This window comes from Dipodomys ordii, unplaced genomic scaffold, assembly GCF_000151885.1.
Source record: "Dipodomys ordii isolate 6190 unplaced genomic scaffold, Dord_2.0 Scaffold201, whole genome shotgun sequence".
Classification (NCBI taxonomy): Eukaryota; Metazoa; Chordata; class Mammalia; order Rodentia; family Heteromyidae; genus Dipodomys; species Dipodomys ordii.
Genome location: NW_012267417.1, coordinates 1,986,124 through 1,996,668, shown reverse-complemented (window position 1 = coordinate 1,996,668; position 10,545 = coordinate 1,986,124).

The following is a 10,545-nucleotide window of genomic DNA, read 5'->3' as shown; positions in this document are numbered from 1 at the left end:
CATAGTAACCTTGGTCATAAGGTCAACCCAACAGGAAGTACTAGCTTTCTAGCCACCTACAAATAGATATGAATTTCCACTTTACATGTCAAAGCCCACTTTTCATTCAGCTGCATTCAGAAACTGCTAGCTAGCAAGGTGTCAGTGGTTCACACTTATAATCCTATCTATTCAGGAAGTTGAGATCTGAGGACAGAGGTTCAAAGCTGAGGCAGAAAACTGTGACACTGTTATCTCCAGTTTGCCAGCAAAAAAAAATCCAGAAATAGAGCGGTGGTTTGAGTAGTAGAACACCAACCTTGAGTAAAAAAACCAAGGGACAGCGTCTAGGCCCTTGAGTCCAACCTCCAGTACAGGAATAACCCCCCATAAAAGGAGGGAGGCAGGCAGGCAGGCAAGAAGGCAGGAAGGCAGGAAGGATGGAAAGAAGGGGGAGGGAGATAGGGAAGGAAAAAGGGAGGGAAAAAAGAAAGAGAAAAAGAGAGAAACTGCATGTGGATAGCAGCTATTTGGCAGGAATGTTCTTTTTGAAAATCTGAAAGCCAAGAAAAACAGCATTATTCTTGGGCACCAAATAAAGAGCAATTTAAAAAAATCCCCACAGCAACAGAAAGTCAATATGTTCTGCTATTTATGAAGGTTGAGCTGAACAAGAAAGAAAAAATATATATACTTTGCATAAATATTTTAGTATTCTGATTGCTTAGAAAGTTTCCTATTACAGATTTGGTTGGTTGTTACAAGTGAGGTGAAAGCCACCTGTAGGAAACGTCTCCACAACAACTCATTTCTTCTACTAGAAGATGTCCAAAGTAGAAGCTGCTTACTCAGAATGAAATTATTTATCACTAGTGAAGCTAAACTGGACTTTCCAGAAGTTGAAAAGTTTCTTCTTTTGTTCAACAGGGATGGAGCGGGGGAGGATTTTCTGACTAACAGGGCAAACACCCTTCCCAGACACCCAAGACAGTGGATGAATAAATAAGACAGGCAAGAATAAAACAATATGTAGTGCTCATACGAAGAGTCTACCCGTCTTTAATTTGCATGAAGAATGTCATTTTCTTTGCAGATCCTCACTGTCTCATCAACCCAGAAGACAGAGGGAATTAGTGCCAAAAGATAAAAGCCAAAGTTAGAAAGTCTGTTTTAAGTGACTAATCAAAGTTTTATAAATTCTCCACATACATTTTCTAGGAAGTTTGGTCCCAATTGTCTTGTAAAATTGTGAAGCAGATACAGTTCCTAACCAACTTCCTTCCTTATACCGTGTGCTCCACTGCTTTTTCCTTTTTCCCAGCCTTTGTTGTTAGATCAAAGATCTGAACTCTTTATATAATAGAAGAGAAATCAGAATATGTACTTAGCTACTTTTTACCTCAGAATGAGAATGGAAGTTTTTTGGGTCGTGGATTACATGCATATTAAAACTGCAGAAGGGGGCTGGAAGGTGGCTCAGTGGTAGAGCGCTTGCCTTGCATGCATGAGGCCCTGGGTTTGATTCCTCAGCATCACAGAAGCAAAAAGGAAAAAGCCGGAAGTAGCGCTGTGGCTCAAGTGGTAGAGCACTAGCCTTTAGCTGAAGAGCTGAGGGACAGCGCCCAGGCCTAGAGTTCAGGCCCCACAACCGGACCCTCCCCCCCAAAAAAAACTGCAGATTTTTCCCAACTGTATGCACCAATGTGAGCTGTCAAGTTCCAGTTGCTCCATACCTTAGAAATTCTTAGAATGAAGAATTCTCATTTTAGCGTATAGTAACACCCCATGTCTGTCATGTACAGTGTTGAGCACATTTTCATTCTTGGCGGTACTACACATCTATGTAAGTCTTTTCACTTGGGGTGTGTGTATTTGAGGCTTTTGTGCTTTCTTAGATTGACTTTAACAGTGTCTTTCTTATATTTCGTCTTTGTACCCTGCCTTCTACTATTGACATGCTCTGCCCAATGAATCCTGCTCTAATACTGGACGACTCAAGCCTATCCTTTTATGCTCCAGCTACCTTAGAGCAGTTAAGAAAAAGCCAGATGCCAACATTCTCCTATAATAACACTCATCCTGAACTGTTTAGATTTCCATGGAGTAGACCCATAGGAGCCCAGCCAGAAACCTCCAAGGTCTTATGGTGTGTACAATACATCTCAAGCTGGGCTTTACTACACTTAAGTAAATCACAGTTGCCAGGAAGAGATTTCAAATTTCTATTCTGTGGATTTTAATTGAACAAAAAATACCAGAAATATATATTGCCTCCTCTTTGTCATGCTACAGATTTCTTCTAAAATCCAAATGCTCTGCACAGACTGCCAAACAAAAATTTAATTACAGAACAACTGTCATAAAATTTTTAGATTAAGAGCTCATTATTGTGATCATACAACTTCTATATAATAAACTGCATGTATACTACATATAAGCTATACATATGCACATAATATAGTGCATGATATAGTGCATAATTATATAGAATAAACATACAGCTACAATATATATTATATGTATTTTCCATATAATGCATATGTATTATGTATTACCTACATTATATATGATGCATATATATCTTATGTATCTTATATGCATATGTGTATATACATACACATCTTTACCTAGAGATAAGGAAGTTTTAGGAAGTCAGAAATAGAATTGACTCAAGTTGGAATGAATTTATTTCTAGTTGCAGTATCAATGCCCAAAGCTGGTCACTCCATTCTATTGGGAGTAAGCTAAAACCCACAGTTTTACTTCCCACAGTTAACTATGATCAAAATCTATAAACCAAACACATGCAGTATATATCAAACATAAGCTAAAAGAAATAGAGGAGTGCTGGGCGCTGGTGGCTCACGCCTGTAATCCTAGCTACTCAGGAGGCTGAGATCTGAGGATCAAGGTTCAAAGCCAGCCCGGGCAGGAGAGACCATGAGACTCCTATCTCCAATAAACCACCAGAAAACTGGAAGTGGTGCTGTAGCTCAAGTGGTAGAGCGCTTGCCTTGAGCTGAAGAGCTGAGGGATAGTGCCCAGGCCCAGAGTTCAAGCCCCATGGCCGACCAAAAAAAAAAAAAAAAAAGAAATAGAGGAGGATCTGAGGAGTGCTGAACTTAAGCTAGCAAAAGCTTTTTAAAAGGTTGATTGTTGGTCTGATGATATTTTCAGCAGTAAATTGCTCAGATTTCTTCTATGTAGTATTAAACTAATCCCTAAATAAAAATTAAAGAACGGGTTTCAAACCAATAATAGTTCAGTGGATCTTCTGTCATTTACTCTGTCTGGAACAAAACCCACAATATCAATCATTATGCTTCTTTGAACTATGGAAAATTTTTTTGGGATTTAAAATTAAATCTTAATGGTTGCAATGGGGCTTTCTTCCAGTGTGTGAATCCTAGCATCTGTTTCCAAAATAAGTCGCAAATAATAAAACATTTGGGAAGGGACTCAAAATGCAGATTCTGATTCAGTAGATTAGAGATTCTGCATTTTATAAGATCTCATGAAATGTTAATGCTGTGCTTGGTCTGAGAATCATGTTTCAAGAAGCAAGAGTAGATGATTCTTCCAAAGCTAATAACACTGTTGATGAAAATGCAGCTGGAAATGGCTAGGAACAGTATCAATTGGCACCCTGGTGGTTCAAGTCCCCTCACTCCCTGACTCTGCAATCTTAGCAATTCCATGCAGTGATTCTGACCTTCAGTTACTAAACATGTGTGATGGTTGCATTACCTAGCTCAAAATATAATGGTGTTTCTTAGTTAAAGATTAGATTCTAGATGAAAGTATAGGGCAGAAATAAATGTATGTATGTTATGTATGTATGTATGCATGAATGTTTATTCTTAGAAGTACCTTTAACTACATTCTTTCAATAAATTCAACACAAGTTAAGTAGAGATTTGCACCCTCATCTATAACGTGGCCTTTTCCCAGGCAGTTGGCATCATGATTTATTGGTACATCCTTTACTTCCAGTAAGGTTCATGATCCCTTCCATGACCAAGAAGAAGTACACAGTACAGTCATTGTCCATGTCCCTCAGGAGCTGTTTCCTGATCTTCAAAGACACAAGAGCAATTTCAAATGAACTCTCAAATGTATTCATGTAAATGGTATATCCTTTTTCAGAAGATATAATCCACAACATTTGCTTATAAACAGAAACTTAAATTGCAACATATGTTTCTCTTTGTGAAAAGTTATTGAATTCATTGACAGACCTTTGGCTAAACTGATGAATTAATTTGTTCAGGCCAAATTTCATAAATTCTCTAATAATTCTTTTCTCTAAACATATTGACTTGATTTTTGAGATTGATGGCATGTGTTTTAAATGTTTTAACCTTTACTACCTTAATCAACTAACATTTATTTCAGGGTTGGATGATGACCAATGATTGAAAGATACAGTTAGTTAAGAAATAAAGTCTAATCTGTCCAGTAAGTGAATGTGTATAGCCAAACAATAAGGAAAAATTAGTTTGTGTCACTGAACTTTGAAACGCTGATGGCTTTGATGCACTTCTTTGCCAGGGCTATGTTAAAGTTGGATATCTGGAAATTGTTGCAAAGCTTGGACTTTCATATAGTTACCATGCCTACATGGGGTTGCTTTAGTTTAGCTATACACTAGCCAGTTTTTAACTATTTAAGTAGATTTATGTATGTATGGTAGTCTATCTCATGAATACACGAAGACTAACCACCAACTTAACATTGTTTGAATCAAGTTTTCATACAAAATTGAACCGAGATTCTTAACTTTCAAATGTTATTATTAAATGTTTAAAATTATTTGTTTTTATTTTATTTAACATTTTATTTTGTTAACTCAAGTACATTAAACGAGGTAAATACTACCATAAGCAAATTTCAGCTCAGGTCTCCTAAAATTTTTCATGAGTATTCCATATAATTTCTTAGATGGAGCCCGATTAACCAAATTCCATGGCTGTGTATGTGCATGTGTGTGTGACCAGTTCTAATAAAAGCATGAGAAAAATATCAGGAGATAACTTACTGGTTATGGTTATAGCAAGAAGTGAGTTTGTCATTTACCTTTTTGGTATGAGCACTGCTATAGTCTACAATTCTCATTAGACTTTTGAAGTGAAATTGGTTATAATTTCAAGATTAAACGGTATCTATATATTATAAAATGTAATTGATTATGACCCTCTCAGACTTAGGCTGGTTAAATATAAAGTAAAGGATAAAGCACATTTAGCACAGAAGTTTAAGTGTGTATTAAAAGGGTTCCTTAAAATCTACCCTGATACCAGGTTACTAAAAACCATTCAATAGGGAAGACACAATCTTTTTTAAATGTAAAGAACCAGATACACCTATGTAAAAAAATTGATGTGATATTTTTATCTTGTACTATAAAATAAAAATTAACTAAAAATAGATGAAGGTCCTTAATGTAAAAGTTAAAATCTCAAAACCCAGGAGAAAACTTCATGATCATGGCTTTGGTAATGATTTCTTGGACATCATACCAAAATCACAGATGATTAAAAGAAATAGATAAATTAGCTGTGTGTGGTGGCTTATGCTTGTATTCCTCGTTAGACCAAGATGCTGAGATCTGAGGCTCAAAGTTAAAGCCATTCTGGGCAGTAAAGTCTGTGAGACTCTTATCTCCAATAAACCAGCAAAAGCTGGAAGTGGAGGTATGGCTTGAGTTTTAGAGAATAGCCATAAGCCAAAAAGCCAAATGAGAGTGTGAGACACTGAGTTCAAGCCTCAGTACAGGGACAAAACAGATAGATGAATTAAACTTCATCAAAATTAAAACTTTTGTACATAAAGATCACTATTAAGAGAATGGAAAGATAACATATAAATTGCAGAAAATATTTGTAAATAACATATCTGGCAAGAGATTCCTAAGCCAGACACACAAAGAATATGTACAACTCAGCAAAATAAAAAATAAAAAAGAGAGAAACCAAATCAAAAATAGGCAAGAGAGGATGATCAAATAGGTAACACTGATCAAGATGCCTTATACCCACAAACTGACATGTTGAACTGAAACCCCTTTATACACTGATTTAAAGATAATTTTTAAAATGACTACAAAATATGTGGAGTGTAATAGATATTACCACAAGAATACACACAATGAACACATGAAAGATGTTAAGTATGGTTAGCCATTAAGGAAATGCAAATCAAAACTACAATGAGATTTTACTTCATACCGTAAAATGTTAACTATCCAAAAAATATAGGAAAATAAGTGGTGACCAAGATGTGAAGAAGTGGAACATTTATATAGAAATGTGAAGGGCAGGGAGAATGATGGAAGGGGTGAGACTGATCAAGGTGCATGGGACTCATAAACTGACGTGAATGAAAACTCCTTTGTACAACTTCTTAAAGATAATAAATAAAGAATTGTGAAGGGTGTTAGGTTTTTAAAAAGAGGTAGCCGAGTAAGAACCACACCACACACGTGGTATTCAGGTAAGGGGTAGGTTTATTCATCGTTCTGGCTGGCACCAGGCCATGTTGGCCCTCCACACGGCAGGGAAAGGCCTGGGAAAGAGCTGGGAAAGAGAGCTAGGAAAGAGAGCTGGGAAAGAGAGCTGGGAAAGAGCTGGGAAAGAGCTGGGAAAGAGAGAGCTGGGAGAGCTGAGAAAGAGCTGGGAAAGATCTGGGAAAGAGACCTGGGGAAAAGCTGGGAAAGAGAGCATCTGGGCCTGGGCTAGGCCTTATCTAGGGTATGGGCAGAGAAAGGTGTGGCCACATCAAATTCAGATGTGACCTCAGCAGATGCAGATGTGACCTCTTCCAGGTGTGCCAGTTGCCTAGGTGATGCAGGTACTGGGTGGAGACTTTGCTGCACGGAGGGTGGAGTCTGCTAGACATCCAGGAGCAGACCTTACAAAGGGTATCCCTGACATGGAAGAGAGTGGAAGCTCCTCTGAACCTTAACAAAATTACCATGTAATCCAGCAATTCCTCTTCTCAGTGTATACTCCAAGGAACTGACTACAGAGACTCAAATAACACACATCAGTGTGCATAGCAGCATTATTTACAATAGCCAAAAGGTGGTAACAACCTAAATGCCCATCAACGGACAAATAGATAAACACAATGTACTATATACATAAAGTGTAACAATACTTAACCCTAAAATAGAATAAAATTCAGATAATGCTCCAACATAGATGAGCCTCAGAAATATCATATTAAGTGTAAAAGGACACAAGCACACGCACACACACACACACACACACAGAGCCAAACCTCAAACCACATATATGAGATACCCAAAACATGTCTATAAAGACAGAAAGAAAGTAAAGTAGAGGTAACTAGGGACTGGGAATAGAATGGGGTAATAGGGTACTCATTATCTTGCCCATGTAATTGTAACCCCTCTGTACAGTATTTTCACAATAAAAAAAAATTCTCTGACATAAAAAAAGAATGGGGTATTGGGAAACTAATGTTTAATGACTATAGAGTTTATGTTTTAACTTACTTGGGTGACATGTACTCATAAATTGACCTGTTGAATTGAAACACCTTGGTACAACTACTTAAAGATAAAAATTTAATGTAAGCATTATCCTGCCCATGTAATTGTAACCCCTCTGTACAGTATGTTCACAAATAAAATAAAATTAAATTTAAAAAAATTTAATTTAATTTCACTTAAAGTTCCTGGAAGTGGGTAGTTGTGATAGCTGCATAACATTGTGAATGTACATAATGCTATTAAATTACATAATTTAAATGTTACAAAGGGTAAATTTTATCTTATGTATATTTGCCACAGTAAACACACACAGTTTCTGCGCTCTGATAGAGGTCTGAGCTGGAGCCAAAGGATTTTTTATTTCTGAAAAGTTCCCAGATTAGGCTCATGCTATTAGCCTAGAACCTACTCTGTGTGTGTGTGTGTGTGTGTGTGTGTGTGTGTGTGTGTATGTGTGTGTGAGAGAGAGAGAGAGAGCACGCACGAGCGCGTGTATGTGTGTTGGTATGATGACTTTAACTCAAAGTGTGGGTACTGTCCTTTTTCACTCATCAGGTACTGTATCACTTAAGCCACACTTCCACTTACGCCTTTTTGCTGATTAACTGGAGATAAGGATCTCAAAAAATTTCCTGTGCAGAATGGCTTCAGTCCTAATCCTCAGATCTCAGCCAAGTGAATAGGTAGGATTACACTTGTGAGTCATCAGTGCCCAGTGTAGATAAGTCTTTAGATAGTAGTCATCCTTTCTCAACAAGGGAAGGAATTCAAAAGAAATCCTCTAAAAATTGATTCCAAATAATAGGCCAATACTGATAGAAGGAAGTAGATCCCTGACACTCTGTACTGAGAGGTGATTCTTTTTCTTTGTTAGTCGTGGGGCTTGAACTCTGGGCCTGGGGTGCTGTCCCTCAGCTGTTCAGCTCAAAGTTAGTGCTCTACCACTTGCACCACAGCACCACTTCTGGCTTTCTGAGTGGTTTATTGGAGATAAGAGTCTCATGGAGTTTCCTGCCTGGGCTGATTTTAAACTGGGATCCTCAGATCTCAGCCTCCTGAGTAGCTAGAATTACATGTGTGAGCCACCCGCATCCAGCAAAGGTGATTCTTTAGTCCTGTTGTGGTCATAGCAAAGAAGTATGTATATTTGGTCAAAACTTCACCAAGTTAAGTCAATATGACTCAGCCAGGGTGATAAGGGTGGTGTTGTGTTGTTTTTAAGGTCAAAGCATGGAAGAAGACTGGAGAGGATTGGAACAGGGAGAGGAAAACAGGGTGTGATGGAATCAAGATAAAGGAAAGCAGGAAAAGCATGGGGTATGGGTGGCTTATGCCTATAATCTTAGCTACACAGGAGACTGAGATCTGAGGTTTGAACTTAGCCTGGGCAAGAAACTCTGTGAGATTCTTATTTCCAAGTGTCCAGGCTCTGAGTTAGAGTCTGTACCATCACCCCCCTCTCTCTATTTCTATCTCTCCTTCTTTCTTTCTCACTCTCTGTCTGTCTGTCTGTCTGTCTGTCTCTCTCTCTCTTTCTCATACACACACACACACACATGAGTGGGAAAGAGAAAATTATGCACAAAGATGTCTTGTGAATTCCTAAGTACTCAAATAAAAGCAGACTGAGTGTGAGAATTGACTAAATGATTGAGTGGAGAGAGGTTGGGCAATACATTTTCACAGACCAGCCCTGTCATTGGTTTAAAATCTCTTAGGCATTGTTTTTCTTAGGCCAAGTGTACTGGAAGCATGAGTTGCATCTGGAATTTAAAATCTCCCCATGTTTCAAATATGGCCTAGAGTACACATGTGGTCCACAGGCGGCATTTTTTTTTTTTGCCACCCACAATTTTGGGCTACATTTAGAGGACCCAATGAAAGAATCAATCTGCTGAGTCAGATTAAAATTCAACTTTATAAAATGCTATTCAAATAGGCATTCATACATGTGGCCCTATTAAGCATGTGAGTGGCCCCATTAATAAGAAACTCCTTAGATACAAAAGTCACTTAGGCCACATGCCATGCTATTATGGTTTATAAATAGAGAATAAAACAGCTAGGAATGTGGAGTCAGGAGTCTTGTTTTGTTGCTAGCTCAAGCACAGGCCTTAAAATAGGCATTTTGCCTCTCAGTAACAGTATTTCTCATGTATCTTTGAAGCACTTGGATGAATAGTAGCTAAGACCAATTTGATATTGTCTAGAGTTTGGGTTCCTTTTTTCTACCAATTAAAGAGCAGAAAAATGCTTAAAGCAGACTGAGCAGGTTTACTTAAAAGCAAGTAAGCAAACAACCAAAAAAAAAAAAAAACCAGAGAAACAATCATACTGCAAGGAGCAGTTCAGTCTCTCTGGCCCCCGGTATATATGGGGTCCCTTGATCTCTACTCTTAGGAAGTGCTCCTGGTCTAATTGGTCGAGGGTTGGATGAATGGTTGCAGGGAGTCTTGTGATTGTCTGAGAGGTAGAAAGGAGCTGCGGAGAGCCTCATGATTGGTTCTTCTGTCTTGGAGCATGAGCATAGAAGTTTCCCTATAATTTGAATGATCTCCCATCTCCTTGTATGGGCACAGAAAAGACTTCTGATTGGATAGAGTATAGAGGGACGTGGGAAGGGCAATAGCCACAAAGGATAAGTGCATTTGGTACTTGGAACATAACTGAATAAGATGGGTATTTCTTGTGGAGCCATGCTGAAGATGTTCTGGTTGTCATCTTTTATTCCTAACTATCTAAAAGGGAAGCCAAAGTACACTTCAAAATCCTTAAGAGTTCTTAAAATCTGTTTTCTGGGTGCTTCATGCCTGTAATCCTAGCTGCTCAGGAGGCTGAGATCTGAGGATTATGGTTAGAGGCCAGCCCAGGTAAGAAAGCCATGAGACTCTTATCTCCACAAAATTACCAAAAAGGTTGGAAGTGGAGCTGTGGCTCAAGTGGTAGAGCATTAGCCTTGAGCAAAAGAAGCTCAGAGACAGTGCCCAGGCCCTGAGTCCAAGCCCCAGGACAAGCACACACACAAAAAATGCTTGAAATCAAGTGAAGGG